At 47.3% G+C, this 26,815-nt stretch overlaps 1 long non-coding RNA gene across 1 annotated transcript in view; it reads right to left on the bottom strand.

Annotated features, from left to right (window-relative positions):
* The window catches only part of LOC141098716 (uncharacterized), a 149,912-nt gene extending 127,536 nt beyond the window's left edge, over nucleotides 1-22,376 (bottom strand). Inside the window, exon 1 of the long non-coding RNA XR_012234325.1 lies at nucleotides 22,077-22,376. This is a non-coding gene — a long non-coding RNA (uncharacterized lncRNA). The remainder of the gene's footprint in view (nucleotides 1-22,076) is intronic.
* Between the last annotated feature and the right edge of the window lie 4,439 nt (nucleotides 22,377-26,815).

The following is a 26,815-nucleotide window of genomic DNA, read 5'->3' as shown; positions in this document are numbered from 1 at the left end:
AGAGGGTGGACAAAAGTATTGGCACTGTGCGAAAAATCATGTGATACTTCTCTAATTTGTGCAATTAACAGCACCTGTAACTTACCTGTGGCACCTAATAGGTGCTGGCAATAACTAAATCACACTTGCAGCCAGTTGACATGGATTAAAGTTGACTCAACCTCTGTCCTGTGTCCTTGTGTGTACCACATTGAGCATGGAGAAAAGAAAGAAGACCAAAGAACTGTCTGAGGACTTGAGAAACCAAATTGTGAGGAAGAATGAGCAATCTCAAGGCTACAAGTCCATCTCCAAAGACCTGAATGTTCCTGTGTCTACCGTGCGCAGTGTCATCAAGAAGTTTAAAGCCCATGGCACTGTAGCTAACCTCCCTAGTTGTGGACGAAAAAGAAAAATTGACAAGAGATTTCAACGCAAGATTGTGCGGATGTTGGATAAAGAACCTCCACTAACATCCAAACAAGTTCAAGCTGCCCTGCAGTCTGAGGGTACAACAGTGTCAACCCGTACTATCCATCGGCGTCTGAATGAAAAGGGACTGTATGGTAGGAGACCCAGGAAGACTCCACTTCTTACCCCGAGACATAAAAAAGCCAGGCTGGAGTTTGCCAAAACTTACCTTAAAAAGCCTAAAACGTTTTGGAAGAATGTTCTTTGGTCAGAAGAGACAAAAGTAGAGCTTTTAGGGCAAAAGCATCAACATAGAGTTTACAGGAGAAAAAAGAGGCATTCAAAGAAAAATACACGGTCCCTACAGTCAAACATGGCGGAGGTTCCCTGATGTTTTGGGGTTGCTTTGCTGCCTCTGGCACTGGACTGCTTGACTGTGTGCATGGCATTATGAAGTCAGAAGACTGCCAACAAATTTTGCAGCATAATTTAGGGCCCAGTGTGAGAAAGCTGGGTCTACCTTAGAGGTCATGGGTCTTCCAGCAGGACAATAACCCAAAACACACTTCAAAAAGCACTAGAAAATGGTTTGAGAGAAAGCACTGGAGACTTCTAAGGTGGCCAGCAATGAGTCCAGACCTGAATCCCATAGAACACCTGTGGAGAGATCTAAAAATAGCAGTTTGGAGAAGGCACCCTTCAAATATCAGGGACCTGGAGTAGTTTGCCAAAGAAGAATGGTCTAAAATTCCAGCAGAGCATTGTAAGAAACTCATTGATGGTTACCGGAAGCGGTTGGTCGCAGTTATTTTGGCTAAAGGTTGCGCAACCAAGTATTAGGCTGAGGGTGCCAATACTTTTGTCCGGCCCATTTTTGGAGTTTTGTGTGAAATGATCAATGTTTTGCTTTTTGCTTCATTCTCTTTTGTGTTTTTTCATTTAAGACAAATTAAATGAAGATAATAATACCAAAGAATTTGTGTTTGCAATCATTTTCAGGAAGAAACTGAATATTATCTGACAGAATTGCAGGGGTGTCAATACTTTTGGCCATGACTGTATATATATATGCACACACACTGTATACACACGTAGGTACATTATATATCTAATATATAAAGCTCAAAGTGTGTGTGTGTGTGTGTGTGTGTGTCCGGGATAGGCATCCGCACCGTCGCAGCTACAGCCACAAAATTTGGCACAGTCACACGTCTGGACCCCGAGAGCGTCCTAAGCTATGTTGTGAGGCGAAATTTTAACCGCGCACGTTCCAATTAACCAAACAATTTTGCCCCATCTACATACTGGGGAAAAAGTGTGTGCGCGTCAAGCCCCACCCCTCATTATGATGTCACAATGCCCCTATTTGCATACTGGGGAAGCAGTGTGTGTGTATCAAGCCCCGCCCCTCATTATGATGTCACAATGGTTGCCATGGCGACGCTGATGTCATCAGAGGTTGCAAGACCTGCCGCCGCTCATTATGATGTCATAATGGTTGACTATGGGATGGAGGATGTGTGATGGGTATATGGGCACTGGACTATGGGATGGAGGATATGTATGACGGGTATATGGGCACGGGCCTATGGGATGGTGGATATGTATGACGGGTATATGGGCACGGGACTATGGGATGGAGGATGTGTGATGGGTATATGGGCACTGGACTATGGGATGGAGGATATGTATGACGGGTATATGGGCACGGGACTATGGGATGGACGATATGTGTGACGGGTATATGGGCACGGGACTATGGGATGGAGGATGTGTGATGGGTATATGGGCACTGGACTATGGGATGGCGAATATGTATGATGGGTATATGGGCATGGGACTATAGGATGGAGGATGTGTGATGGGTATATGGGCATGGGACTATGGGATAGAGGATGTGTGATGGGTGTATGGGCACTGGCCTATGGGATGGAGGATGTGTGATGGGTATATGGGCACTGGCCTATGGGATGGAGGATGTGTGATGGGTATATGGGTACGGGACTATTGGATGGAGGATATGTATGATGGGTATATGGGCATGGGACTATGGGATGGAGGATGTGTGATGGGTATATGGGCATGGGACTATGGGATAGAGGATGTATGATGGGTATATGGGCACGGGACTATGGGATGGCGGATATGTATGATGGGTATATGGGCACTCGACTATGGGATGGAGGATATGTATGATGGGTATATGGGCACTGGCCTATGGGATGGAGGATGTGTGATGGGTATATGGGCACTGGCCTATGGGATGGGGGATGTGTGATGGGTATATGGGCACTCGACTATGGGATGGAGAATATGTATGATGGGTATATGGGCATGGGACTATGGGATGGAGGATGTGTGATGGGTATATGGGCACGGGACTATGGGATAGAGGATATGTATGACGGGTATATGGGCACGGGACTAATGGGATGGAGGATATGTATATGGGCACGGGACTATGGGATGGAGGATGTGTGATGGATATATGGGCACTGGACTATGGGATGGAGCATATGTTTGATGGGTATATGGGTACGGGACTATGGGATGCAGGATGTGTGATGGGTATATGGGCATGGGACTATGGGATGGAGGATGTGTGATGGGTATATGGGCATGGGACTATGGGATGGAGGATGTGTGATGGGTATATGGGCACGGGCCTATGGGATCGTGGATATGTATGATCGGTATATGGGCACGGGATTATGGGATGGAGGATAATTATAATTTTCTATAACTAACCACAGTTAGTTACTATGCCCGGGCAGCGCCGGGCTCTTCAGCTAATATATATATATATATATATACACACATACATACACACACACACTGTATACACACGTAGGTACATTATATATATGCACACACACTGTATACACACGTAGGTACATCTAATATATAAAGCTCAAAGTGTGTATGTATGTATGTATGTATGTATGTATGTATGTATGTATGTATGTATGTGTGTGTATGTGTGTATGTCCAGGATAGGCATCCGCACCGTCGCTGCTACAGCCACAAAATTTGGCACAGTCACACGTCTGGACCCCGAGAGCGTCCTAAGCTATGTTGTGAGGCGAAATTTTAACCGCGCACGTTCCAATTCACCAAACAATTTTGCCCCTATCTACATACTGAGGAAAAAATGTGTGCGCGTCAAGCCCCGCCCCTCATTATGATGTCACAATGCCCCTATTTGCATACTGGGGAAGCAGTGTGTGTGTATCAAGCCCCGCCCCTTATTATGATGTCACAATGGTTGCCATGGCAACGCTGATGTCATCAGAGGTTGCAAGACCTGCCGCCGCTCATTATGATGTCATAATGGTTGACTATGGGATGGAGGATGTGTGATGGGTATATGGGCACTGGACTATGGGATGGAGGATATGTATGACGGGTATATGGGCACGTGCCTATGGGATGGTGGATATGTATGACGGTTATATGGGCACGGGACTATGGGATGGAGGATGTGTGATGGGTATATGGGCACTGGACTATGGGATGGAGGATATGTATGACGGGTATATGGGCACGGGACTATGGGATGGACGATATGTGTGACGGGTATATGGGCACGGGACTATGGGATGGAGGATGTGTGATGGGTATATGGGCACTGGACTATGGGATAGCGAATATGTATGATGGGTATATGGGCATGGGACTATAGGATGGAGGATGTGTGATAGGTGTATGGGCATGGGACTATGGGATAGAGGATGTGTGATGGGTATATGGGCACTTGACTATGGGATGGAGGATATGTATGATGGGTATATGGGCACTGGCCTATGGGATGGAGGATGTGTGATGGGTATATGGGCACTGGCCTATGGGATGGAGGATGTGTGATGGGTATATGGGTACGGGACTATGGGATGGAGGATATGTATGATGGGTATATGGGCATGGGACTATGGGATGGAGGATGTGTGACGGGTATATGGGTATGGGACTATGGGATAGAGGATGTATGATGGGTATATGGGCACGGGACTATGGGATGGCGGATATGTATGATGGGTATATGGGCACTCGACTATGGAATGGCGAATATGTATGATGGGTATATGGGCATGGGACTATGGGATGGAGGATGTTTGATGGGTATATGGGCATGGGACTATGGGATAGAGGATGTGTGATGGGTATATGGGCACTTGACTATGGGATGGAGGATATGTATGATGGGTATATGGGCACTGGCCTATGGGATGGAGGATGTGTGATGGGTATATGGGCACTGGCCTATGGGATGGGGGATGTGTGATGGGTATATGGGCACTCGACTATGGGATGGAGGATATGTATGATGGGTATATGGGCATGGGACTATGGGATGGAGGATGTGTGATGGGTATATGGGCATGGGACTATGGGATAGAGGATGTATGATGGGTATATGGGCACGGGACTATGGGATGGAGGATATGTATACGGTCACGGGACTATGGGATGGAGGATATGTATGATGGGTATATGGGCACGGGACTATGGGATGGCGGATATGTATATGGGCACGGGACTATGGGATGGAGGATGTGTGATGGGTATATGGGCACTGGACTATGGGATAGAGGATATGTATGACGGGTATATGGGCACGGGACTAATGGGATGGCGGATATGTATATGGGCACGGGACTAAGGGATGGAGGATGTGTGATGGGTATATGTGCACTGGACTATGGGATAGAGGATATGTATGACGGGTATATGGGCACAGGACTAATGGGATGGAGGATATGTATATGGGCACGGGACTATGGGATGGAGGATGTGTGATGGATATATGGGCACTGGACTATGGGATGGAGCATATGTTTGATGGGTATATGGGTACGGGACTATGGGATGCAGGATGTGTGATGGGTATATGGGCATGGGACTATGGGATGGAGGATGTGTGATGGGTATATGGGCATGGGACTATGGGATGGAGGATGTGCGATGGGTATATGGGAATTCGACTATGGGATGGAGGACATGTTTGATGGGTATATGGGCACGGGCCTATGGGATCGTGGATATGTATAATCGGTATATGGGCACGGGATTATGGGATGGAGGATAATTATAATTTTCTATAACTAACCACAGTTAGTTACTATGCCCGGGCAGCGCCGGGCTCTTCAGCTAGTATATATATATATATATATATATATATATATATATATATATATATATATATATACATATACACACACACACACACACACACACACACACTGTATACACACGTAGGTACATTATATATATGCACACACACTGTATACACACGTAGGTACATCTAATATATAAAGCTCAAAGTGTGTATGTATGTATGTATGTATGTATGTATGTGTGTATGTCCAGGATAGGCATCCGCACCGTCGCAGCTACAGCCACAAAATTTGGCACAGTCACACGTGTGGACCCCGAGAGCGTCCTAAGCTATGTTGTGAGGCGAAATTTTAACCGCGCACGTTCCAATTCACCAAACAATTTTGCCCCTATCTACATACTGAGGAAAAAATGTGTGCGCGTCAAGCCCCGCCCCTCATTATGATGTCACAATGCCCCTATTTGCATACTGGGGAAGCATTGTGTGTGTATCAAGCCCCGCCCCTCATTATGATGTCACAATGGTTGCCATGGCGACGCTGATGTCATCAGAGGTTGCAAGACCTGCCGCCGCTCATTATGATGTCATAATGGTTGACTATGGGATGGAGGATGTGTGATGGGTATATGGGCACTGGACTATGGGATAGAGGATATGTATGACGGGTATATGGGCACGGGACTAATGGGATGGAGGATATGTATATGGGCACGGGACTATGGGATGGAGGATGTGTGATGGATATATGGGCACTGGACTATGGGATGGAGCATATGTTTGACGGGTATATGGGGACGGGACTATGGGATGGCGGATATGTATATGGGCACGGGACTATGGGATGCAGGATGTGTGATGGGTATATGGGCATGGGACTATGGGATGGAGGATGTGTGATGGGTATATGGGCATGGGACTATGGGATGGAGGATGTGCGATGGGTATATGGAAATTCGACTATGGGATGGAGGACATGTTTGATGGGTATATGGGCACGGGCCTATGGGATCGTGGATATGTATGATGGGTATATGGGCACGGGATTATGGGATGGAGGATAATTATAATTTTCTATAACTAACCACAGTTAGTTACTATGCCCGGGCAGCGCCGGGCTGTTCAGCTAGTTATATATATATATGCACACACACTGCATACACACGTAGGTATATTATATATATATATATATATATATGCACACACACTGTATACACACGTAGGTACATTATATATATGCACACACACTGCATACACACGTAGGTACATTATATATATGCACACACACTCTATACACACGTAGGTACATTATATATATGCATACACACTGTATACACACGTAGGTACATTATATATATGCACACACACTGTATACACACGTAGGTACATTATAAATATGTACACACACACTGTATACACACATAGGTACATCTAATATATAAAGCTCAAGTGTGTGTATGTATGTATGATTGGCATCCGCACCGTCGCAGCTACAGCCACAAAATTTGGCACAGTCACACGTCTGGACCCCGAGAGTGTCCTAGGCTTTGTTGTGAGGCGAAATTTTAACCCCGCGCGTTCCAATTCACCAATTTTGCCCCTATCTACATAATGGGGAAAAAGTGTGTGTGTGTATATCAAGCCCCGCCCCTCATTATGATGTCATAATGGTTGCCATGGTGACGCTGATGTCATCATAGGTTGCAAGCCCCGCCGCTCATTATGATGTCATAATGGTTGACTATGGGAAGGAGGATGTGTGATGGGTATATGGGCACTGGACTATGGGATGGAGGATATGTATGACGGGTATATGGGAACGGGACTATGGAATGGAGGATGTGTGATGGGTAGTGTTGAGCATTCCGATACCACAAATATCGGGTATCGGCCAATATTCGCGGTATCGGAATTCCGATACTTTTTGCATATTGAATACCGGAATCGGAAGTTCCCATAATGCTATGAGCCAGTTTGATTTGATTCAGCCAATGAGGAATCCTCAGAAGAGTGGGCACATCCTGTTAGGCATGTAGGCATGTTAACTAATGGCATGGCTGTGATTGGCTGCTGAAATGATGTCATGATGCACTATAAAAGCTGCCACCGCCGCCATTTAGGGTTCACTCTGCTGTGAATTCAGTTAGGGACAGGCTGCTGTTCAAGACTATGAGGGACAGTTAGAGATAGCGATATGCTAAATAATATTGTGCTTTACCTAGGCTACATTATCAATCACTGTAGCTTTCTTTTGCCTTGCAGCGCTGTTCACAGCTGTCTGCAAGGTCTGTGTGAGTGCAGCTCATGCTGTAGTGTGTCCTGCAGCCACCTCTGGTTGTAGGGCGCTCAGCGTGCGTCACTGCCTCATACATATTTTTGTTTTATTGCTGCTCATTTTTCATTAATTCTCCTATTATCCTATTAGTGTGCATCCATCCGTATCCATATACATTGGTTGTAAACACTATAGGAGTAGACAGCGGAGCCTTTCTGCAGCCTTTCAGTGCTAGTGCCCAGTTCTCTGCACTGTTCATAGCTGTCTGTGAGGTCTCTGTGTGTGAGTGCAGCTCTAGTTGTAGTGTGTTCTGCAGCCACCTCTGGTTGTAGTCCGCTCAGCGTGCGTCACTGCCTCATACATAGTCCTTTTTTTGTTTTATTGCAGCTCATTTTTCCTGATTTTTTTTCTCCTATTAGTGTGCTTCCATCCGTATCCATCTACATTGGTTGATTGCAAACACTATATAGAAGTGGATAGAGGAGCCTTTTTTCTGGCTTGTGCCCTGCAGCAACTGCCGGATTAGTATTAGCCTATTTTTGGAGCCTCATCTGTTGCATTGTAGGTTACCTTCCTGCATTGTAATAGCTCCAAAAAGTTTGTGATACTATCGCTTTCACATCTTTGGTCACATCCTTTTTGTTTTTTTTGAAAAAAAACACGTAAATAAAGTTCACCAAACACTCCACTTGACAGTTGTGTAGTCCACATTAGCTCATATTAAAGTGTAGTCCACACACTTTATAAAATTAGTGTTTCTTATACCTGTTAGCAGTGTTCAGGAATAAGCACACTAAGCCCCCCCTTTGTACTTTTCTGCCTATCTTTATCAGTCTACCAAGATGAAGAAGGCAGGGAGTATGGCACGTGGGCGTGGAGTTTCAGCAGGGAGAGGACGTGGGGATTCTGTGCCTGCTGAGGGAACCAGTGACTCAGCATCCCCCAGTTTTACCAGGCAACAGTCCTTTATGCGCAGCTTTGTAGGACCTCGCCATACCCCACTGCTGCGGGACGAACAAATTGAAGCCGTTGTCGGATGGATGGCAGCTAACGCATCGACTTCAATGACTTCCACATCCTCTCAGGGCCAGAGCACTGAAGAGCAACCATCTGTCTCTTCACCACCTGCCAAATTGCCCAGGCAGTCAGAGAGCCCTGGACAGGAGCCATCTCTACTTCTGTTCTCTGAATCTCTTGGCTTGGAAACAGGGGGCCAGCCAAGTAGCATTCTAGAATGTGAAGAAGAGGGAGTATGCAGTGATGCGCAACTGCTTTGTCCCTCTGAATCTGAAGAGGTGGTGGGCCAGTGCCTATGGTCAGCACACCTCAGTACGCATCAGATGAGACTCAGGTGCCACTTTCTGGTGCGTACTGTGCTGGCGAGACTACCCAGGAGAAGCAGGTGTTTGAAGAGGGGAGTGTAGATGATGAGGTCCTTGACCCATCATGGCGCGAGGAACAGGAAGGTGGTGGGAGCAGCTCTGAGGAAGAGATTCCCCGAACGGCCAAAACAGGAGGGAGAGGGAGGGGGCAGACTTGGTTGCCTGTAGCCTCCACTTCGGCACCCGTTAGGAGCTTTCCTCTTCCAAAATGGGTGCTCCCAGGACTTGCAGTGCGTGGTCCTTTTTCGACACAGTTGCAGATGACATTTGCTTTGTCAAATGCAAGCTGTGTAATCTAAGTCAAAAGAGGGAAAAGTGTCAGCAACCTGAATACCACAAATATGTGGAAACATGTGCGGACCAAGCGGACAAAGACACACTGAAGACGTAGGCCAACCTACAGCACCAACTACCACCTCTTCAGCTCGTGTTGTAGCCTCTTTCTCCAGCTCCCACACAGCTGGTTCGGCTTCCTCACAGGATCGCAATGGAAGAACCTCTGGCACGGTTGTCCAGAGACCCAGTGACATTCCACCCACAGCATCACGTTCCCTGTCATCCTCACACTCCCAGGCCACTCTACAGCCATCGGTAGCACAGGCATGGGAGAAAAGGCAGCCATACTCTGCAAACCATCCCCGAGCACAGGCTCTGAATGCTGGCATTGCCAAACTACTGGCCCTTGAAATGCTCTCATTCAGGCTGGTGGAGACTGACACCTTCCGTAACTTCATGGCATTGGCAGTCCCACAATACACCGTGCCCAGCCGCTTTTATTTCAGCAGGTAAGCCGTCCCTGCCCTGCAAAAGCATGTGGAGGGAAAAATTAAACATGCGCTACTAAACGCCATCAGTAGCAAGGTCCACCTGACCACCGATGCGTGGACCAGGACCCATGGACAGGGACGATACCTTTCCCTCACTGCCCATTGGGTCAATGTTGTGGAGTCGGGTACAGGACTTGAGAGTGGCGCTGTACGTGTTCTGCCAACTCCAAGGATTGCAGAAATCCAGTCTGTACACATTGACTCCTCCTCATACTCCAGTTCCTCAGAATCAGCGCTGCAGGAGCCTGTTACGACCGATATGAGCACAGCCGTGGCCAAACGTCAACAGGCCGTACTGAAATTAATTTCTTTGGGGAATCGAAGCCACACAGCGCAGGAGCTCTGGAATGCCATCAAGCAGGAGAGCGACGTGTGGTTTGTGCCAGCGAATCTCCAGCCAGGCTTGGTAGTGTGTGACAATGGCCGAAATCTGGTGGCAGCTCTGGGCCTAGGCAACCTCACTCACATCCCATGTCTGGCACATGTGCTCAACTTGGTCGTGCAGAGCTTTCTGAGGGACTATCCGGATCTTGATGCACTGCTGCACAAGGTCCGCATAGAGTGCGCTCACTTGCGGCGTTCCAGCATGGCAAGATCGCGCATTGCAGCTCTGCAGCGCCGATTCCGCCTTCCGGAACATCACATCATATGTGACGTACCCACCAGGTGGAATTCAACATTACATATGTTGGAGCGGTTGTGTGAGCAGCAGGCAGCAGTAATGGAGTACCAGCTGCATCAGGCGCAAACAAGTCGCACTGTGCGCCGGTCACACTTCAGCACCACTAAGTGGGCCTCTATGAAGGACATCTGCCACGTTTTGCGTGCCTTCGATGATTCGACTTCGATGGCGAGTGCAGATGATGCACTAGTCAGCATGACTGTCCCCCTTATCTGCCTGCTTCAAAAGCTGCAAGCACTAAGGGAGGAGGTTTTGGAAGAGATGGAGGATGAGGAGTCACAAATGCCATCTGCTTCTGGACAGTCTGCGCAACGTGGTTCCTCACAAAGGCCTAGGCAGGGGACACTTTGTGAGGAGGATGAGGAGGAGTCAATGGAGGAGGAAGACATCTCTCCAGAGGAGGGAGGTACACAGTGCTCTAGTAGTCAGTATGTACAGCGAGGGTGGGGTGATGCAGAGCAGGCAGAGATGACGCCTCATGCAGGGGACAGCGTTTCTTGGGCAGTTGGGAGTCTGCAGCACATTGTTGATTTCATGCTGCAGTGCCTGAGAAATGACCTCCGCATCGCCCACATTCTCAACACGGCTGATTATTGGGTGTACACCCTCCTAGATCCTCGCTACCAGGACCACTTACAAAGCCTCATAACACCGTTGAACCGGGAGAGTAAAATGCGGGAGTACCAAGACACACTGGTGCATTCCATCATGTTCTCCATTCCACCCGAGAGCAGTGGTGCTAGTGCTTTACAAAGCAGCTCTGTGCATCGAGGCAGTGGAGGAAGCTCTGCACAAAGAGGGAGCAGAGGCAGTGCCTCAGCACAAGGCAAGACCAATATGGCCCAAATGTGGCAAAGTTTTGTGTGCCCGCCACAAATGTCTACACCATCACAGACAGCTCCAGTCAGATGGTGACAGACTACATGTCTTGCCCTGTCAGTGTGCTCCCAGACAGCTCTTCCCCCTTCAAGTTTTGGGTCTCTAAGCTAGATACATGGCCAGAGCTTAGCCAGTATGCATTGGAGGTGCTGGCTTGCCCTGCTGCTAGTGTATTATCGGAACGCGTCTTTAGTGCCGCAGGTGGTGTACTAACAGACCGTCGCACGCGACTATCCTCCGATAACGTTGACTGGCTTACTTTTCTGAAAGTGAACAAGGCCTGGATCTCGCCGGAATTTGCCAGTCCTCTTCCAGAATAAATAATTGGTTGGCAACAGTATCCAGGTCTCCTGTTGTGTTCATGATTCCACCACTGAACTGTAATCCCTGGGCTCCAACACCGCCAGTTGTTGCTCAGAAGTGCCATCTGCACAGAGAAAAACACTAGCTCCTGTGTCAGTGGGGTTCAGTAACGCCAGCTGCTCCCCAGCTGTGTGTCCGGCAATATCTCCTGCTCCCTCCACATTCAAACTACATCAGATTTTACACTTGCTCCAAGTAGGCCTCAGCCTACTCCATGATTGACCTTGGGCTCCAACACCACCAGTTGTTGCTCAGAAGTGCCGTCTGCACAGAGAAAAACACTAGCTCCTGTGTTAGTGGGGTTCAGTAACGCCAGCTGCACCTCTGCTGTGTGTCTGGCAAAGTCTCCTGCTGCCTCCACATTCAAACTACATCAGATATAAAACTTGCTCCAAGTAGGCCTCAGCCTACTCCATGATTGACCCTGGGCTCCAACACTGCCAGTTGCTGCTCAGAAGTGCCATCTGCACAGAGAAAAACACTAGCTCCTGTGTTAGTGGGGTTCAGTAACTCCAGCTGCTCCCCTGTTGTGTGTCCGGCAATGTCTACTGCTGCCTCCACATTCACACTACTACTGATTTCAAACTTGCTCCAATTAGGCCTCTGTCTCCACTCTGTTTGTAGCATTTTCCCAGGGTTCCAACACCGCCAGCTGCTTCCCGGCATTGTCTTTGGCACAGGTACTCCCTCCTGCCGAGCCTGGTTCCAGCACGCCTGCTGTTTCCGGGTAGTGTCAACGTCACTTTGCCACCAATACGTTGTCCTGTCATGTTGCGGTCGGGTTAGCCGAGTCTATGGTGCCTGCAGTTTATGGGCTTCCTATGTGGGCTGCGGGATCTGGCAACAAAGGCTGGTTCCGTAGTGCCAGTAGGACAAGCAGCCCCTGTAGGACTGTGGGTTTCGGTAACTGTGGCCGGCTCGCGGCCTTGCAACCTTGTTTTTCATGGGTACCTTCTGCTACCCATCCGGGTTCCAGCACTGTCAGCTGGTTCTCGGCAATGCCTTTGGCTGAGGTGCCTCCTTCTCGGTATCCGAGTTCCAGCAACGTCTGCTGGTCCTTGGTTTCTTTCTAGCACAGGTACCTCCTGCTTAGTAACCAGGTTCCAGCACCGTCAGCTGGTCCTCTGAAGTGCCATTGGCTCTTGTTCCTTCTGCTACCCCTCCGGATTCCAGCACCGTCAACTGGTCCTCGCTAGTTCCATTGGCTCTTGCAGCTTGTGCCACCCATCCGGGTTCCAGTAACATCAGCTGGTTCTCGGCAGTGCCTTTGGCTTAGGTGCCTCCTTCTCGATATCCGAGTTCCAGCAACGTCTGCTGGTCCTTGGTAGTGCTTTCTAGCACAGGTATCTCCTGCTTAGTAACCAGGTTCCAGCACCGTCAGCTTGTCCTCGTTAGTGCCATTGGCTCTTGTTCCATCTGCTGCCCCTCCGGGTTCCAGCACCGTCAGCTGGTTCTCGGCAGTTCCTCAGCCTTCTTGTACCTTCTGCTTCATTTCCAAGTCCAAGCTTCTGGAAATGGTTTTTGGTTATCACTCTGGATCTCCCTGACGACAACGACCCTGAAAACCACCCAGAAGAAGACGACGACCACGAAAACGATGACCCTGAAGATGACGACCCGGAAGACCACCCTGAAGAAGACCAAAAAGATGACCCTGAAGAAGATGACCAAGAGGACAAGAACATGAAGACAACCACCAAGATACAGAAGACCAAGAAGCCGAAGACCAAGAAGCCGAAGACCAAGAAGCCGAAGACCAAGAAGCCGAAGACCAAGAAGCCGAAGACCAAGAAGCCGAAGACCAAGAAGCCGAAGACCAAGAAGCCGAAGACCAAAAAGCCGAAGACCAAAAAGCCGAAGACCAAAAAGCCGAAGACCAAAAAGCCGAAGACCAAAAAGCCGAAGACCAAAAAGCAGAGCAAAATATATTATCTAAATTATAAGCAGAAGAAGACTAAGCAGTGTATGGGAGTGAGTCCATTCCTCCTCGTGGTGCCCCTGGAAAATGCCTGCTGCTGCAGGCCAAACTGAACGCGGACAAATCCTGTTGTAAATCTTTTGTGACAGGCAGAACGGAAGGTGTAATCTTCAAACTTTTATAGATAACAACTACAGGAATGCCTGTCACAAATAAGAATATGATGAAGAAGAAGAATAGGAAGAAGATGAAGAAGTAGAATATGAAGAAGAATAATAGTTGATTAAGAAGAATATGAAGAATGTAAAAAAAAGAATAATAGGAAGAAGGTGAAAAAGAAGAAGATGAATAAGGTGAAGAAGTCGATGAAAAAGATGCTGCTGAGGATCATGAAGGAGAAAGTATGGGAGAAGTAAAAAAGGTGAAGAGCATGGAAGTAGTGAAACATACATATCTGACAAAAAATAAAGAAGTTTAAAATAGTCAATATCTTTGTAACTCCGAACGTCTTAAAAAAAATGAATTCCTGCTATTCTATTTGATTGGGCTAAACCTCTATGCCTTTAACCCCTTCACCCCCAAGGGTGGTTTGCACGTTCATGACCAGGCCAATTTTTACAATTCTGACCACTGTACCTTTATGAGGTCATAACTCTGGAACGCTTCCATGGATCCCGGTGATTCTGACATTGTTTTCTCGTGACATATTGTACTTCATGTTAGTGGTAAAATTTCATTCAAATAACTTGCGTTTATTTGTGAAAAAAATGGAAATTTGGCAAAAATTTTGAAAATTTCGCAATTTTCCAACATTGAATTTTTATGCCCTTAAATCACAGAGATACGGCACACAAAAAACTTGATAAGTAACATTTCCCACATGTTTACTTTACATCAGCACAATTTTGGAACCAAAATTTTTTTTTGTTAGGAAGTTATAATGGTTAAAAGTTGATCAGCGATTTCTCATTTTTACAACACCATTTTATTTTTAGGACCACATCACATTTGAAGCCACTTTGAGGGGTCTATATGATAGAAAATACCCAAAAGTGACACCATTCTAAAAACTGAACCCCTTAAGGTGCTCAAAACCACATTCAAGAAGTTTATTAACCCATTAGGTGCGTCACAGGAATTTTTTTGAATATTTAAAAAGAAATGAACATCTAACTTTTTTTCACAAAAAAAAACTTCAGGTTCAATTTTTTTTATTTTACCAAGGGTAACAGGAGAAATTGGACTGCAAAAGTTATTGTGCAATTTGTCCTGAGTACGCTGATACCTGATTTGTGGGGGGGAACGACTGTTTCGGCGCATGGCAGAGCTCAGAATGGAAGGAGCGCCGTTTGACTTTTTCAATGCAAAATTGGCTGGAATTCAGATCGGACGCCATGTCACGTTTGGAGAGTCCCTGATGTACCTAAACAGTGGAAACCCCCTACAAGTGACCCCATTTTGGAAACTAGACCCCCCCAAGGAACTTATCTAGATATGTGGTGAGAACTTTGAACCCACAAGGGCTTTACAGAAGTTTATAACGTACAGTGGTACAATTAAAAAATCATATTTTTTCCACAAAAATGATCTTTTCACCCCAATTTTTATTTTCCCAAGGGTAACAGGACCCTAAAAGTTATTGTGCAATTTGTCCTGAGTATGCTGATACCCCACATGTGGGGGTAAACCACTATTTGGGCGCATGGCAGAGCTCGGAAGGGAAGCAGCGCCATTTGACGTTTTTGGCTGGAATTGAGATCGGACATCATGTCGCGATTGGAAAACCCACGATGTACCAAAACAGTGGAAACCCCCCACAAATGACACCATTTTGGAAACTAGACCCCCTAAGGAACTTACCTAGATGTGTGGTGAGAACTTTGAACCCCCAAGGGCTTCACAGAAGTTTATAACATAAAGCCGTACAATTAAAAAATCATATTTTTTCCACAAAAATGATCTTTTCACCCTCAATTCTTATTTTTCCAAGGGTAACAGCACCCTAAAAGTTATTGTGCAATTTGTCCTGAGTACGCTGATACCCCACATGTGGGGGTAAACCACTATTTGGGCGCATGGCAGAGCTCGGAAGGGAAGCAGCGCCATTTGACGTTTTTGGCTGGAATTGAGATCAGACACCATGTCGCGATTGGAAAACCCCTGATGTACCTAAACAGTGGAAACCCCCCACAAATGACACCATTTTGTAAACTAGACCCCCCAAGGAATTTATCTAGATGTGTGGTGAGCACTTTGAAACCCCCAGTGCTTCACAGAAGTTTATAACGCCCGGGCGTGAAAATAAAAAATTCGTATTTTTTCCACAAACATGATCTTTTAGTCACCATTTTTTTTATTTTCCCAAGGGTAACAGGAGAAATTGAACCCCAAAAGTTGTTGTCCAATTTGTCCTGAGTACGCTGACACCCCATATGTGGGAGAAAACTACTGTATGGACACACGTCAGGGCTCGGAAGGGAAGTAGTGACGTTTTGGAATGCAGACTTTGATGGAATGGTCTGCGGGTGTCATGTTGCCTTTGGAGAGCCCCTAATGTACCTAAACAGTGGAAACACCCACAAATGACCCCATTTTGGAAACTAGAACCCCTAAGGAACTTATCTAGATCTGTGGTGAGCACTTTGAACCCCCAAGGGCTTCACAGAAGTTTATAATGCCCGGGCATGAAAATAAAAAAATCGTATTTTTTCCACAAACATGATCAATTAGTCCCCAATTTTTTCATTTTCCCAAGGGTAACAGGAGAAATTGGACCCCAAAAGTTGTTGTCCAATTTGTCATGAGTACGCTGACACCCCATATGTGGGAGAAAACTACTGTATGGACACACGTCGGGGCTCGGAAGGGAAGCAGTGACGTTTTGGAATGCAGACTTTGATGGAATGGTCTGCGGGTGTCATGTGCGTTTGGAGAGCCCCTGATGTACCTAAACTATTGAAACTCCCCACAAGTGACCCCATTTTGGACACTAGACCCCCTCACGGAACTTATCTAGATGTGTGGTGAGCACTTTGAACCCCCAAGTGCTTCACAAAAGTTTATAACGCTCGGACGTGAAAATAAAAAAATCATTTTTTTCCACAAAAATGATATTTTTGCCCCCAAATTTTTATTTTCCTAAGGGTAACAGGAGAAATTGGACCCCAAAAATTGTTTTGCACTTTGTCCTGAGTAGGCTGATACCCTACATATGGGGGTAAAATACTGTTTGGGCGCATGGCAGAGCCTGGAAGGGAAGGAGCACCATATGACTTTTTCAACTCAGAATTGGCTGAAATTGAGATCAGACGCAATGTTGCATTTGGAGAGCCCCTGATGTGCCCAAACAGTGGAAACCCCCAATTCTAACTCCAACCCGAACCCCAACACACCCCTAACCCTAATCTCAGCCCTAACCCTAGCCCTAACCCTAACCCTAGCCCTAATGGAAAAATGGAAATAAATACATTTTTTTATTTTATTATTTTTCCCTAACTAAGGGGGTGATAACGGGGGGGGGTTGATTTACTATTTGTGGCGGTTTTTATGTTTGGCAGCTGTCGCACGCTAAAAGACGCTTTTTATTGTAAAAATAGTTTTTGCATCACCACATATTGAGAGCTATAATTTTTCCGTATTTTGACCCACCGAGTCATGTGAGGTCTTATTTTTTGCGAGACGAGTTGACGTTTTTATCAGTACCATTTTCGGGCACGTGACTTTTTTGATCGCTTTTTATTCCGATTTTTGGGATGCAGAATGAACAAAAACCAGCGTTTCATGAATTTCTTTTGGGGGGGTGCGTTTACACCGTTCTGCGTGCGGTAAAATTGATAAAGCGGTTTTATTTTTTGGGTCAGTACGGTTACAGCGATACCTCATTTAGGTCGTTTTTTTATGTTTTGTCGGTTTTATGCAATGAAAACTATTTTATATAAAAAATAATTATTTTTGCATCGCTTTATTCTGCGAGCTATAACTTTTTTATTTTTTCGCTGATGATGCTGTGTGGCTGCTCGTTTTTTGCGGGACAAGATGACGTTTTCAGCGGTACCATGGATATTTATATGCGTCTTTTTGATTGCGCGTTATTACACTTTTTGTTTGGCGGTATGATAATAAATCATTATTTTCTGCTTCGTTTTTTATTTTTATTTTTTAAGGGGTTCGCTAAAGGGGTTAACTAATGGGACAGTTTTATAGGGCAGGTCGTTACGGACGCGGCGATACCTAATATGTGTACTTTTATTGTTTTTTTTTATTATTTTCAAAAAATGAATTTATTGGGGAATATTTTTTTTTTTTTTTACTAATTTATTTGGCGATTTTTTTAAATTTATTTTTACATTTATTTTTAATTTTTTTTTTTACTTTATTACATAGTCCCAGGTGGGACATCACTGTCCTGTGACAGATCGTTGATCTGTCACATCACAGATCACTGTGACAGATCAGCGATCTGTCACAGGCAGTGCCGAAGGCTTCCTCATGCCTGCGCTTTGCAGGCACTGAGGAAGAAAGCTTCCTCAGGTCCCCGAAGGCCCCCGTCGCCATCTTTGATTCGGGGGCCTGAAGGATAGGAGCCCCCCGCAGCAGCGCTGCACATTGCGCTGCAGTGGGGGGCTCAGGGAAGCACGGAGGGAGCCCTCTCCCTGCCGATGCTTCCCTTTAACTCCCGCTACACCGCGATCATGTTTGATCGCGGTGTGCAAGGGGTTAACGTGTCGGGGGCGGTCCGTGACCGCCCCTGACACATTGTGCCGGGTGTCAGCTGTGATAATCAGCTGACACCCGGCCGCGATCAGCGGCGCTCACCACGTGGGCGCCGCTGATCGCGGTAGACGTACTATCCCGTCCACGGCCATACGGGCCCGGGTACCGTGGACGGGATAGTACGTCGGATGTCAGGAAGGGGTTAATGTCTCCTCCACCTCCCCCAATACATTCTACATTATTATTAGTTGTTTTTCTTCATGTAGAATTAACCTACAAGGAAAGAAAGGGTTTTTTTTAATTCCGATATTTCTGTCCCATTGACTTGCATTGGTTTCCGGTATCGGAATCGGTGATATCCGATACTTTTTGGGTATCGGTCCGATCCAATCCGATATTTCACTATATCGGTTGGTATCGCTCAACACGAGTGATGGGTATATGGGCACTGGACTATGGGATGGAGGATATGTATGACGGGTATATCGGCACGGGACTATGGGATGGAGGATATGTATGATGGGTATATGGGCATGGGACTGTAAGATGGTGGATATGTATGATGGGTGTATGGGCACGGGACTATGGGATGGAGGATAATTATAATTTGCTATAACTAACCACAGTTAGTTACTATGCCCGGGCAGCGCCGGGCTCTTCAGCTATATATATATATATATATATATATATATATATATATATACACACACTGTATATACACGTGGGTACGTTATATATATATGCACACACACACACACTGTATACACACGTAGGTACATTATATATACACACTGTATACACACGTAGGTACATTATATATATATGCACACACACTGTATACACACAGGTACATTATATATATATGCACACACTGTATACACACAGGTACATTATATATATATATATACACACACACTGCATACACACGTAGGTACATTATATATATATGCACACACACTGCATACACACGTAGGTACATTATATATATGCACACACACTGTATACACACGTGGGTACGTTATATATATGCACACACACGCTGTATACACACGTAGGTACATTATATATATGCACACACGCTGTATACACACGTAGGTACATTATATATATATATATATATATATATATGCACACACACGCTGTATACACACGTAGGTACATTATATATATGCACACACACTGCATACACACGTAGGTACATTATATATATATGCACACACATTGCATACACACGTAGGTACATTATATATATATGCACACACACTGTATACACACGTAGGTACATTATATATATATGCACACACACTGTATACACACGTAGGTACATTATATATATATGCACACACACTGCATACACACGTAGGTACATTATATATATATATGCGCACACACCCCCTGTATACACATGTAGGTACATTATATATATATGCACACACACTGCATACACACAGGTACATATATATATATATATATATGCACACACACACTGTATACACATGTAGGTACATTATACATATATACGCACACACACTGTATACACACGTAGGTACATTATATATATGCACACACACTGCATACACACGTAGGTACATTATATATATATATATATATGCACACACACACTGTATACACATGTAGGTACATTATATATATGCACACACACTGCATACACACAGGTACATTATATATACACACACTGTATACACACGTAGGTACATTATACATATATATGCACACGCTGTATACACACGTAGGTACATTATATATATGCACACACACTGTATACACACGTAGGTACATTATATATATGCACACACACAGGTACATTATATATATATATATATATATACACACACACACTGTATACACACGTAGGTACATTATATATATATGCACACACGCTGTATATACACGTAGGTACATTATATATATGCATACACACTGTATACACACGTAGGTACATCTTATATATATAGAATATATATACGCACATACACTGTATACACACACGTAGGTACATTATATATATATGCACACGCTGTATACACACGTAGGTACATTATATATATGCACACACACTGTATACACACGTAGGTACATTATATATATGCACACACACTGTATACACACGTAGGTACATCTAATATATACAGTATATATATACGCACACACACTGTATATACACGGAGGTATATTATACTGTGTATATATATATATACACACACACACATCTTGTCGAGGTTCCCCAGCATCATTACACACAAAGGCTGCTCTGTTCTCGGCGCTGCTTCTCGTCCACGCACCAATACGTGCGTAGTGTCTCCACAATAGTGTGGAGACACTATGAGGCGACGTGTAGGAAGCTCGGGGCGCCCATAGCAGCCCTATAAAGTTGTGAGCTCGGGCGGATCCATTCCCTCATCCCAGAACAGCTGGGGCTCTCACAGGCTCAGGCGGACGCAGTGCCGGTCCGTTCCCTCACCCCAGAACAGCTGGGGCTCTCACAGGCTCGGGCGGACGCAGTGCCGGTCCGTTCCCTCACCCCAGAACAGCTGGGGCTCTCACAGGCTCGGGCGGACGCAGTGCCGGTCCGTTCCCTCACCCCAGAACAGCTGGGGCTCTCACAGGCTCGGGCGGACGCAGTGCCGGTCCGTTCCCTCACCCCAGAACAGCTGGGGCTCTCACAGGCTCGGGCGCACGCAGTGCCGGTCCGTTCCCTCACCCCAGAACAGCTGGGGCTCTCACAGGCTCGGGCGCACGCAGTGCCGGTCCGTTCCCTCACCCCAGAACAGCTGGGGCTCTCACAGGCTCGGGCGGACGCAGTGCCGGTCCGTTCCCTCACCCCAGAACAGCTGGGGCTCTCACAGGCTCGGGCGGACGCAGTGCCGGTCCGTTCCCTCACCCCAGAACAGCTGGGGCTCTCACAGGCTCGGGCGGACGCAGTGCCGGTCCGTTCCCTCACCCCAGAACAGCTGGGGCTCTCACAGGCTCGGGCGGACGCAGTGCCGGTCCGTTCCCTCACCCCAGAACAGCTGGGGCTCTCACAGGCTCGGGCGGACGCAGTGCCGGTGCGTTCCCTCACCCCAGAACAGCTGGGGCTCTCACAGGCTCGGGCGGACGCAGTGCCGGTGCGTTCCCTCACCCCAGAACAGCTGGGGGCTCTCACAGGCTCGGGCGGACGCAGTGCCGGTCCGTTCCCTCACCCCAGAACAGCTGGGGGCTCTCACAGGCTCGGGCGGACGCAGTGCCGGTCCGTTCCCTCACCCCAGAACAGCTGGGGGCTCTCACAGGCTCGGGCGGACGCAGTGCCGGTCCGTTCCCTCACCCCAGAACAGCTGGGGCTCTCACAGGCTCGGGCGGACGCAGTGCCGGTCCGTTCCCTCACCCCAGAACAGCTGGGGCTCTCACAGGAGTCGGGCGAAGCAGAGATCCCGCCAGTAAATAACTTCATTTCAGACTTTAAGGCTGATACAAAGTGCAAAACTCCTGAGCTGCCGCCCTGTCTGTTAACAGCCGCCGTCCTGCGGTACTTACTACAAGTGATGAAAGCCGGGCGTACAGCGGAGGGCACCTCTATGGATTTCTGCCATTATCACATTCTTGTGGCTGGGTGTAAGGAAGCGGCGTAATAATCAGGCCGGTCACCGGAGACGGCATGTTACAGCGCCTCCTACTGGCAGCTATTTGCTCAGACAAGCTGTGCTCAGTGACTGGACGGAGGCATCACACCCAGGAGGCGCGGAGTGCAGAGTGGAGCTCTACGTAACACGGCCACAACAAAATCAGGCGCGGGCTCCAGCTCCTCCACAGTAAGGTCTGCTGCACATGGCCATAGGACGGAGCTGAGCTGTGGGGCTGCAGCACAGTGTCTGAGGCTTCTGCTGCACCCTCACGTCACGGTTGCGTCTAGATCGGAGTTGATTTTTTTGTGATGCTTATTTTAGCGGCTCCGTTCTAGACGGCTCACTAGTGAAGTGACTAGTGTTGATATTTTGAGGGTCTCACAAGACGCTTAGGCCTCTTTCACACTTCAGTTTTTTTGCATCAGTTATAATCCGCCAAAAAGGCGGACAAGCGGATCCGTTCTCAACTGATGTGAACGGATGGCACAGGATCCGTTTTCAGACGGATCCTGAAAATGAAGAAATTTAAAGGAATCGCTGGGGGAAGAGGAGAGAGAGAGAGGAGAGAGAGAGAGAGAGAATAATTTTTTTTTTTTTTTTGTCCGGCACCCAGAAAGAAATTCGGGTTAAATCAGTGTTTGCAGGATCCGCCAGAGAAAAAAACGTTACAAGCTCCGTTTTGAAATTTTTGAGGATGGTGACGGACAGCAACTTTTGGCGGATCCTCACAAAAAACGGATGCAACGGACAGCAATCCGTCACAATCCGCCATTAATGCAAGTCAATGGGAAAAAAACAGATCCTCAAAAAAATTTTGAGGATCCGTTTTTTTTCAAAACCTGGCGGATTGTGACTGATTGTAAAAAACGGAAGTGTGAAAGAGGCCTAAGGCCTCTTTCACACTTCAGTTTTTTGTGTTAGTTACAATCCGCCAAAAAGGCGGAGAAGCGGATCCGTTCTTGCAAAATGAGGAAATTTAAAGGAACCGCTGGCCGGGAAGGGGGGGGGGGGGGAGAGAGAGAGAGATTTTTTTTTGTCCGGCACCCAGACAGAATTTCGGGTTAAATGAGTGTCTGGAGGATCCGCCGGCCTAAAAAACGTTGCAAGCTCCGTTTGGAAATCTTTGAGGATGTTAACGAACAGCAACATTATGGCGGATCCGCAGAAAAATGGATGCAACGGACGGCAATCCGTCAAAGTCCGCCAATAATGGAAGTCAATGGGGAAAAAAAACGGATACGCAAAAAAAAAATTGCGGTTCCGTTTTTTTCAAAACCTGGCGGATTTTGACTGATTGTAAAAAACGGAAGTGTGAAAGAGGCCTTAGTTGCTGGAGCGAGGACCTCAAAGAATTAGGCTGTGTCAGAGGCGTATCTAGGCTTCCTGACACCCGGGGCAAGAATTTGGTCCGGCGCCCCCCCAAGTACATATGCGACTTGCACTCTTAGCCATGTACCCACGAGCTGCTCTCCCTAATGCTCTCAATGTTCAGTAAAAAACTGTAAGCAGGAAGAGAAGCTCGTTGTCAAGTATGAAAATCGCATATGAGTGAAGTGTCTGTGTGAGGACTACTGGAACCTGCAGAGCTGAGTCCTGACATTGCAGCTTCTGAATTCTCACAACGCATGCACTGCACACTTTTAGGATTCTCCCTTGCCGATGTACAATCATGTCAGCACAAGTACGTGATTTATATACTTCTGGCCACATTCCGACTAGACATGCCCGGCCTCGCTCTATTCATTTTCATTGAGTGAGGCCACACACGTCTAGTCAGCATGTGACCGTATGTATGTTAATCACCGGCACGGTAGAATCCTAACAGCGTTCAATGAGCACTGTGAGAATTCAGAAGTCTGCAGTCACATAGAATGACTGCAGACTCCATACAAACCTGGACAACCCCTTTAATGTTCCTAACAAATAAAAACATGAGAATAAGTCAGTAGCACAAATAACATTTACATCCAAGTACCGTATAGATGACGTCATCTCTGGAATCATTCTCCTTTTCTTCTTCTTGTCCAAACCCCATGATGAGTTTTCTCATCCACATCTCGTCTCTGCAGACGTCCATCTTCTCCGGTCTTCTGCAGCAAATCACACGATGCCCTTAACGATAGAAGTGTCATTATAATGCTCCTGAATAAAAATGTCTGCAATATACGGTCGCCTCACACTATTCCCCTCCCTCCTCTAACATCCCTCTGTTCACCATACTGTCTCCTCATATATTTACCCCCTCACTCTCTATACTGTCTGCTCACACATTCCCCCGACTCCCCATACTGTGTCTACACACATCCCATCACCCTCACTCCCCATACTGTGTCCACATACATTAACCCGTTCGCTCCCCATACTGTCTGCACCCAACCCCCATACTGTTTCCTCATACATACTCTGTGTCCTCAAATCTCCCCACACACATTAAATCCCCCCATCCCCACTCCAAATCTCCCCACACACATTAAATAACCCCCATCCACACTCCAAATCCCTCACACACATTAAATAACCCCCATCCCCACTCCCAAATCCCCCCACACATTATGTACCCCCCACTCCAAATCCCCCACACATTAAATAACCCCCATCCCCACTCCCAAATCCCCAACACACATTATGTACCCCCCACTCCAAATCCCCCACATAACCCCATCCCTACTCATTAACCCCCAAATAATAACCCCCATCCCCACTCATTAATTCCATCCCCACTCATTAACCCCCCCGTCCATACTCCCAAATCCACCCAACACATTATGCACCCCCTCACTCCAAATCCCCCACACATTAACCCCCATCCCCACTCATTAACCCCCCAGACATTAATTCCATCCCCACTCATTAACCCTCCACAAATTGATTCCATCCCCACTCATTAACCCCCACACATTAACCCCCATCCCCACTCATTAACCCCCACACACATTAACCCCCCAATTAACCCCCATCCCCACTCATTAACCCCCACACATTAACCCCAGCCCCACTCTTTACCCCCCACACAGTAACCCCCATCCCCACTCATTAACCCCCCACTCATTAACCCCCATCCCCACATTAACCTCATCTCCACTCATTAACCCCCCTGCATTAACCCCATCCCCACTCATTAACCCAACTACACATTAACCCCATCGCCACACATTAACACCCCCCCATCTTCGGTGCTTTCTTCAGCTCCACATTGGAGCACACTTACCACCAGCGCTGAGCGTTCGCTCTGGGCGCCGGGGAGTGACGTCAGCAGCGTGATCACATGACATGTCACACTGCTGACGTCGCTCTGGCCCGGCGGTCAGAGCTGCAATTGTACTGGCGTCTATACAGACGCCAGTACAATTGTTCCCTGGGAGCCGGCATGCGCACCTTCTCTGCGCTAGCTGTCAGCTTGACAGCTGACACAGAGAACCGCCGACTCTCAGGCCAGGGGGGGGCGGCAGAACGCAGCCGCCAGGGAGGACACTGCAGACCACTGCATTAGGCGGCCCAGACTGCGCCCCCTGCCGGCTGCACCCAGGGCAACTGCCCCAGCTGGCCCCCCCTAGATACGCCCCTGGGCTGTGTGCACATGCTACGGAATCTGCTGCGGATTTTCAAAATCCGCAGATAAATCCGCAGGTCAAAAGACCTGCGGTTTATCTGCAGATTGTCCTGTGGTTTTACCATCTCCAAAATGGAGGAGATGGTAAACCGCTGCGGAATCCGCAGAAAGAATTGACATGTCAATTTTTTCTGCGGTTTAGAAACCGCAGAAAATCCACGCGGAAAATTCCGCAGCATCTGCACTGCAGTTTCTATTTCCCATAGGGAATAATGGTACTGCGGATCCGCAGGGCCAAATCCGCTGCGGAACTGCAGCAGAATCCGCAGCATATGCACACACCCTTAGTCACCTCAGCACTGAAGCGTCTACATTGGAGATGATTCCTGGAGCTCCTCATACAGACTCCATTCTAGTCCCCTCTTCTGGCTTTTTAATGCCTTTTTTATGGAATTTCTCAAGGTTTTAATGGCACAGACAGGGCCGCCATCAGGGCATTACTGCGCTGACTGATGTATGGGGCCCGGTCAGCAGAAGGGGCCTGCTTCGGTCTCCATCTCGTCTGCTGATCGGGCCCCAGCGGCAGGATTCTCAGATGCAGTGACTGAAACCTCAGATGCAGGTTCAGTTACTCTATTGCCTTGCAGGCCCGTGCGGGCCTGCAAGGCAGTAGTTAAAGCCGCTAGCCAATCGGAGGCTGGGAGTGACATCAGCGCGCATGTCGCCGGTGTATGACGTCATTGTCATTCGCCAACAAGTGCGTGCTTAAAACGCCGGAAGAGATCATCGCCGCAGGAGCATGGCCAGGTAAGAGGAAAGGTTTTTTGTTTGTTTTTTTTTATTGAAAGCGGCAACAGCACTATGTTTCACAGGCAGGATGGAGACACATGGACCATGTGTCTCCATCCTGCCCAGGGCAGACTTGGGAAACGGGGGCAGAATGGAGACACAGGGGCAGGATTGAAGACACGGGCAGGACTGGAGACATGGGGGCAGAATGGAGACAAGGGGACAGAATGGGAGACACAGAGGCAGAATGGAGACAAGGGGGCAGAAGGAAGACGGATGCAGAATGGAGACATGGTGCAGGATGGAGAGAC

Source organism: Dendrobates tinctorius, unplaced genomic scaffold (assembly GCF_039654945.1).
Source record: "Dendrobates tinctorius isolate UK_male_01 unplaced genomic scaffold, ASM3965494v1 ptg000094l, whole genome shotgun sequence".
Lineage (NCBI taxonomy): Eukaryota > Metazoa > Chordata > Amphibia > Anura > Dendrobatidae > Dendrobates > Dendrobates tinctorius.
Note: the sequence above shows the minus strand (reverse complement) of the source record. Positions and strands in the feature narration are given on the sequence as shown.